At 41.7% G+C, this 8,243-nt stretch overlaps 1 non-coding gene across 1 annotated transcript; it reads left to right on the top strand.

Annotated features, from left to right (window-relative positions):
- Nucleotides 1–6,742: 6,742 nt before the first annotated feature.
- TRNAE-UUC (transfer RNA glutamic acid (anticodon UUC)) lies at nt 6,743–6,814 on the top strand. Its single transcript has one exon. It is a non-coding gene; the product is annotated as a tRNA-Glu (tRNA).
- Nucleotides 6,815–8,243: the final 1,429 nt, after the last annotated feature.

Below are 8,243 nucleotides of genomic sequence, written 5' to 3'. Positions count from 1 at the left end.
GACAAAATATTTTCTCCCCTGTTATATTCAATCACGCATCACGAGAAAAGTATTTTATCAATTTTGCTGAGAGCTCTGTCTGAGCTGGGAGAGTTCATTAGGACAACGAGGATATAGTCAAGGATTCCACTAATGATTTGTCAGCTACAGGAGCCTCAAAGGTTTCGTTCCAGGAGAGCTGGAGTTTCTGGATTCGTCCGCTAAAGAAGCCTCAAAGGTTTCGTTCCAGAAGAGCTGGAGTTTCTGGATTCGTCCGCTAAAGGAGCCTCATAGGTTTCGTTCCAGAAGAGCTGGAGTTTCTGGATTCGTCAGCTGCAGGAGCCTCAAAGGTTTCGTTCCAGAAGAGCTGGAGTTTCTGGATTCGTCCGCTAAAGGAGCCTCAAAGGTTTCGTTCCAGAAGAGCTGGAGTTTCTGGATTTGTCCGCTACAGGAGCCTCAAAGGTTTCGTTCCAGAAGAGCTGAAGCTTCTGGATTCGTCAGCTGCAGGAGCCTCAAAGGTTTCGTTCCAGAAGAGCTGGAGTTTCTGGATTCGTCAGCTGCAGGAGCCTCAAAGGTTTCGTTCCAGAAGAGCTGGAGTTTCTGGATTCGTCAGCTGCAGGAGCCTCAAAGGTTTCGTTCCAGAAGAGCTGGAGTTTCTGGATTCGTCAGCTGCAGGAGCCTCAAAGGTTTCGTTCCAGAAGAGCTGGAGTTTCTGGTTTCTTCCGCTACAGGAGCCTCAAAGGTTTCGTTCCAGAAGAGCTGATGTTTCTGGATTCGTCAGCTGCAGGAGCCTCAAAGGTTTCGTTCCAGAAGAGCTGGAGTTTCTGGATTCGTCCGCTAAAGGAGCCTCAAAGGTTTCGTTCCAGAAGAGCTGAAGTTTCTGTTATTGGGAATTACCACCTCGTAGGATGGCCAGCACAAGACACCTTATTTGGGGTTTGAGAAAAGGTTGTATGGGATAATAAGACTAAAGTTGGGGATAAGTGAATCAAGATGGCTTCATATAACAGCCATACACAAAAATATTTGGAATACATGACCTGTATCAGCTAGGAAATAACATCATTTCTCGTCACCCTGCCCACCTACCCTCCCAAGAAACTAATGCACAATCCTCAAAGCCCCCGCGGCCCGGTCTGTGACCAGGCCTCCTGGTGGATCAGAGCCTGATCAACCAGGCTGTTGCTGCTGACTGCACGCAAACCAACGTACGAGCCACAGCCCGGCTGATCCGGAACTGACTTTAGGTGCTTGTCCAGTGCCAGCTTGAAGACTGCCAGGGGTCTGTTGGTAATCCCCCTTATGTGTGCTGGGAGGCAGTTGAACAGTCTCGGGCCCCTGACACTTATTGTATGGTCTCTTAACGTGCTAGTGACACCCCTGCTTTTCATTGGGGGATGGTGCATCGTCTGCCAAGTCTTTTGCTTTCGTAGTGAGTGATTTTCGTGTGCAAGTTCGGTACTAGTCCCTCTAGGATTTTTCAGGTGTATATAATCATGTATCTCTCCCTCCTGCGTTCCAGGGAATACAGGTTTAGGAACCTCAAGCGCTCCCAATAATTGAGGTGTTTTATCTCCGTTATGCGCGCCGTGAAAGTTCTCTGTACATTTTCTAGGTCGGCAATTTCACCTGCCTTGAAAGGTGCTGTTAGTGTGCAGCAATATTCCAGCCTAGATAGAACAAGTGACCTGAAGAGTGTCATCATGGGCTTGGCCTCCCTAGTTTTGAAGGTTCTCATTATCCATCCTGTCATTTTTCTAGCAGATGCGATTGATACAATGTTATGGTCCTTGAAGGTGAGATCCTCCGACATGATCACTCCCAGGTCTTTGACGTTGGTGTTTCGCTCTATTTTGTGGCCAGAATTTGTTTTGTACTCTGATGAAGATTTAATTTCCTCATGTTTACCATATCTGAGTAATTGAAATTTCTCATCGTTGAACTTCATATTGTTTTCTGCAGCCCACTGAAAGATTTGGTTGATGTCCGCCTGGAGCTTTGCAGTGTCTGCAATGGAAGACACTGTCATGCAGATTCGGGTGTCATCTGCAAAGGAAGACACGGTGCTGTGGCTGACATCCTTGTCTATGTCGGATATGAGGATGGGGAACAAGATGGGAGCGAGTACTGTGCCTTGTGGAACAGAGCTTTTCACCGTAGCTGCCTCGGACTTTACTCTGTTGACGACTACTCTCTGTGTTCTGTTAGTGAGGAAATTATAGATCCATCGACCGACTTTTCCTGTTATTCCTTTAGCACGCATTTTGTGCGCTATTACGCCATGGTCACACTTGTCGAAGGCTTTTGCAAAGTCTATATATATTACATCTGCATTCTTTTTGTCTTCTAGTGCATTTAGGACCTTGTCGTAGTGATCCAATAGTTGAGACAGACAGGAGCGACCTGTTCTAAACCCATGTTGCCCTGGGTTGTGTAACTGATGGGTTTCTAGATGGGTGGTGATCTTGCTTCTTAGGACCCTTTCAAAGATTTTTATGATATGGGATGTTAGTGCTATTGGTCTGTAGTTCTTTGCTGTTGCTTTACTGCCCCCTTTGTGGAGTGGGGCTATGTCTGTTGTTTTTAGTAACTGTGGGACGACCCCCGTGTCCATGCTCCCTCTCCATAGGATGGAAAAGGCTCGTGATAGGGGCTTCTTGCAGTTCTTGATGAACACAGAGTTCCATGAGTCTGGCCCTGGGGCAGAGTGCATGGGCATGTCATTTATCGCCTGTTCGAAGTCATTTGGCGTCAGGATAACATCGGATAGGCTTGTGTTAATCAAATTTTGTGGCTCTCTCATAAAAAATTCATTTTGATCTTCGACTCTCAGTCTGGTTAGCGGCTCGCTAAAAACTGAGTCATATTGGGACTTGAGTAGCTCACTCATTTCCTTGCTGTCATCTGTGTAGGACCCATCTTGTTTAAGTAGGGGCCCAATACTGGACGTTGTTCTCGATTTTGATTTGGCATAGGAGAAGAAATACTTTGGGTTTCTTTCGATTTCATTTATGGCTTTTAGTTCTTCCTGCGATTCCTGACTCCTAAAGGATTCTTTTAGCTTAAGTTCGATGCTTGCTATTTCTCTGACCAGTGTCTCCCTACGCATTTCAGATATATTGACCTCTTTTAGCCGCTCTGTTATTCTTTTCCGTCGCCTGTAAAGGGAGCGCCTGTCTCTTTCTGTTTTACATCTACTCCTCCTTTTTCTTAGAGGAATAAGCCTTGTGCATACATCGAGTGCCACCGAGTTAATCTGTTCTAGGCATAAGTTGGGGTCTGTGTTGCTTAGTATATCTTCCCAGCTTATATCGGTTAGGACTTGGTTTACTTGGTCCCACTTTATGTTTTTGTTATTGAAGTTGAATTTGGTGAATGCTCCCTCGTGACTAATCTCATTATGTCGGTCTGGGGCTCCACGCATACATGTCTGAACCTCAATTATGTTGTGATCTGAGTATATTGTTTTTGATATGGTGACATTTCTTATCAGATCATCATTGTTAGTGAAGATGAGGTCTAGTGTATTCTCCAGTCTAGTAGGCTCTATTATTTGCTGGTTTAAATTGAATTTTGTGCAGAGATTTAAAAGCTCGCGTGAGTGTGAGTTTTCATCAGAGCTGCCTCCTGGTGTTATTACTGCAACAATATTATTTGCTATATTCCTCCATTTTAGGTGCCTTAAGTTGAAATCCCCCAGGAGCAAGATGTTGGGTGCAGGAGCTGGAAGGTTTTCCAGACAGTGGTCAATTTTTAACAGCTGTTCCTGGAATTGCTGGGATGTTGCATCCGGAGGATGTGAATTATTATTATTATTATGATGTGAGTAAATTACCTGCAGGAGGTTTACAGGGCATTACCTGAATTATTACCTGCAAGTAATTTGGATGAGGTAAGTGAGACTTAGTCACAGCAGGTCGCCAAATTGTCACTCCCTCAAAGCCCACTCCCTACCACTCTTACAAAAGGTGGACCTGAAATTAAATTAATAATTACAATACCAAAACCAGCTACTCTGCTAAATTAAAGTTGTGGACTGTATAGGATTAGGCGTGTTGGGTATACAAAACATAATTGGTATTAATACTTACCATTTAATTATTGTAGATGGATCACACCACAACAACTGCCTGACACCTAGACCCCTACACTGGCCAGCTAGAGATCTAAATGCAAGAACTAATGGTGCACTTCCCTGTGAGTTATGTTCTGCTGACCACATGCAGTTCTTGAGGTCCCGCAAATTTCCAATTCTTCAGCAGGGAACGTTAACAGGGGTTCCTAATTACAAATTCAGGCCGAAAACCCCCAACTGACCTTCGAGAACGCCCGATCACATTTCACAACTCAGTCCAATGCTCACACTTTAAATTCAATATGGCGTCTCTCTGTCCCCGTCACTCTCCGGCGTCACTCAGCAGCTCTTCTACACCCCCCTCACTCAAAATATCTCGAAAGGGTCAAATCAGCATCATATTTTATTACACAATTATTATATTATTCATTTATATATTCTACATTTAGGAAATTATGTAAAAAACTCCACAATCCATGTAACTGTTTGTGTATACCTCAATAAACTTATAGTTTCCGTTTCTGTCTCAAGTTAATGAAATTCTTTTCGTACTATTGACCTCAAACTATCAGCTGACAACCCAAAGTTATATTCTACTTTCTCTCTGAAGGCATACGTCTTTGCCAATTCACGTACGATAGAATCCAAAAATAATAATAATTATCCTATGGTTACATTTTCTGTCTCAATACAGTTGAAACAGAAAATGTTCCGTCTTAGTGGGCTTTCAGGGACAACTTCTATATTAGTTTTGCTTCCTCAAAAGCTTAACCTTTCAAGAGGATGTAAGTAAGTTTATTCAGGTACAGGTACACATAAATACAGTTACATAAATTATCATACATAGCAGCATATGTGTAGATTACCTAGGATAACCTATAAAAAGGTCAAAGTGACTTATTTCCATTGGGATCTTTAGTGCCTTGATATCAGAGCCACTCTCCCCTTCCTTAGATCAAAGTCCTGATTGATTCATGTACCTTCAACAGTACCAGTACTGTAATAATGTTAGTAGAAGCTCTTGCAGAGCGTAACATTGCCAGTACTTCTGCTGCAGACCTGCTTTACCAGGTTGTGCTATAAGCAACGGATGGTTAAGTCTTGTCACTTCTTCTTCTTCTTCTTATGACCAGAGCTTTGGTAAGATGGGTAAGGAAGAAGGATGGGTAAGGATAGAAATATTGGAAAAGGGCGGGAGGGGGGGGGAGAGAGGTAGGATATAAAAGGTAAGTGGCCCAACCACTTTGGTGTAATTTAAAAAGTGTATGTGAAATGATAAGATATTCTTTAAGGGTATAATACTGTCCCATCAGAGTCACATAGATATAACAGATATATAAGTACATGACTCTGAATTGGAAGTAATTATACAAGTTGCAATTTTTTTTTTCTTGTCACTTATATCACTCGACAAAAAATAAAAAATTACCTCAGAATTAACTTGTAAGGTTTTTATATATTCCCGCTTCACTAAATCGATATATATATATATATATATATATATATATATATATATATATATATATATATATATATATATATATATATATATATATATATATATATATATATATATATATATATATATATATATATATATATATATATATATATATATATATATATATATATAAAATACTTTAAAAATGCGTAATTATTTCAACCCAACTTAATGATAAACAGTGAAAAAAAAATTGGACAAGAATCACAGGTCAGGGTGACATATATGACAGCTGACAGCCTGACAGCTTCTAAATGGATGGCACGATTATTACAAGCAATCAAACATTCTACTAACAAGTTAGAATGCCACGGTATACCAAACAATCACCAGCTGACAGTGTTATATACCACCCACCACCACCACTTACTGTGCTTACAGCTGGCAAAGATGACTAAAGAAATATGGTTGGTTTGTGGGTAATGAATGAATGCAGAGGCCATAGGTGCACCCAGCAGGCACTGTATTACCCATACACCTGTGTGTATGGTAGACCATTGCACCAGATATTGTAATTTACATAATGTAAATTACTTAGGATAACCCAAAAAATCCAAAGTGACGTATTTCCATTGGAGTCTTGGTACATATGGACCCACGATCTAGTTTGTGGGTCACAGATGATAATATTTGTCTTTTAGGAATATAAAACCGTGGAAGACTAGTGGCACTAACCCGTGTAAGGCTAGTGGCATTAGCCCATGTCAGACGAAAATTTTGGCACTAAAATCCTCTTGTAGGCCTCCTTACTGGCTCCTTAATAACCTGCTCAGGGTTTTAGAGATACACATAATAGGAATGAAGAAATTAGGCTACGTTAGGTCAGGTTTGTCAGGAAACAGGACAAGTGTTTCCTGACGCGGGTCTCAGTCATACGAAGACCCGCAGCTGGAGCTTACGGTCATCTGACCAAAGTTTATTCTCTATAAGGATTACAATGCTGAGTTTACAGAAATTTGGTTATTGTTTGGTTTAACATGTAGTAAAATTGAGATTACAGAGTGTACCACTAGAACGCTTAGCATGGCTAGGCATTTCGGGCTACACTTCCTACACTTTTTGCATGAGTATTCGTGGGTGACAAAAAAAAAGTTCGACCCACAGAGTTATACATGCAACAGTACAATACAATTGTAAAAATCTATTTTTGCTCCTTTACTATACAGCAGCATAATTATATTCTCAAGTCCCATGTGGTCTAGTGGCTAGGATACCTGGCTTTCACCCAGGAGGCCCGGGTTCGATTCCCGGCATGGGAATTCGTTTTCAAATGTTAAGTAATTTAGGCATATTGTAGATCAAAAAATATGCGTGTGGGTCTGATACTGAGGTATGTTTTCTTGACCCCTATTCACCTAGCAGTAAATATATACCTGGTTGTTAGTCCTCTATTTTGGGTGGCATCCTGAGGACAAGGACCATTTGACTCCAATGGAAATAAGCCACACTGGTTTTTATAAATAATCTTTATTTCTACAAGTTATGTACAAGGTATATAGGCCTAGCTGACATCAATGACATGCTTGTTATGCAGAGCATTTCGGGTAAATTAGGTCAATTTTATCCTCAGGATGCGACCCACAGCAGTCGACTAACATCCAGGTACCCATTTTACGGATGGGTGAACATTAGACAGCAGGTATCTTAAGGAAACACGTCCTAATATTTCCACGCGCACCTGGGATCGACCCCCGGACCTCACTATGTGAGATGAGTGCGCTACCAGTCTAGTTTTCCTAGTTTACAGACAATCTTGATTAATAATCCCAGCAGTATTGTTTGTTTTTAATGGAAGCTCAGACCATATTCCAATAAATACTAAGCATTTATTGGAAGCATTATTGAAATTTAAAATGTCTCTTAAAAAACTGCCTGTTTGCCATAAATATAGGTACGTAGCTCACTAGGGAAGGACCCGAGTTCTGTCCTGTGATAGTAGGTTGTGTTGTGTGGTAGTAGGTTGTGTTGTGTGGTAGTAGGTTGTTGTGTGGTAGTAGGTTGTTGTGTGGTAGTAGGTTGTGTTGTGTGGTAGTAGGTTGTTGTGTGGTAGTAGGTTGTTGTGTGGTAGTAGGTTGTGTTGTGTGGTAGTAGGTTGTGTTGTGTGGTAGTAGGTTGTTGTGTGGTAGTAGGTTGTTGTGTGGTAGTAGGTTGTGTTGTGTGGTAGTAGGTTGTGTTGTGTGGTAGTAGGTTGTGTTGTGTGGTAGTAGGTTGTGTTGTGTGGTAGTAGGTTGTTGTGTGGTAGTAGGTTGTGTTGTATAGTAGTAGGTTGTGTTGTGTGGTAGTAGGTTGTTGTGTGGTAGTAGGTTGTTGTGTGGTAGTAGGTTGTGTTGTGTGGTAGTAGGTTGTGTTGTGTGGTAGTAGGTTGTTGTGTGGTAGTAGGTTGTGTTGTGTGGTAGTAGGTTGTGTTGTGTGGTAGTAGGTTGTGTTGTGTGGTAGTAGGTTGTTGTGTGGTAGTAGGTTGTGTTGTGTGGTAGTAGGTTGTGTTGTGTGGTAGTAGGTTGTGTTGTGTGGTAGTAGGTTGTGTTGTGTGGTAGTAGGTTGTGTTGTGTGGTAGTAGGTTGTGTTGTGTGGTAGTAGGTTGTGTTGTGTGGTAGTAGGTTGTGTTGTGTGGTAGTAGGTTGTTGTGTGGTAGTAGGTTGTGTTGTGTGGTAGTAGGTTGTGTTGTGTGGTAGTAGGTTGTTGTGTGGT

Source organism: Cherax quadricarinatus, chromosome 18, assembly GCF_038502225.1.
Source record: "Cherax quadricarinatus isolate ZL_2023a chromosome 18, ASM3850222v1, whole genome shotgun sequence".
NCBI classification, from domain to species: Eukaryota; Metazoa; Arthropoda; class Malacostraca; order Decapoda; family Parastacidae; genus Cherax; species Cherax quadricarinatus.
The sequence above is the reverse complement of the archived record's forward strand: the minus strand, read 5'-3'. Positions and strand labels throughout refer to the sequence as shown.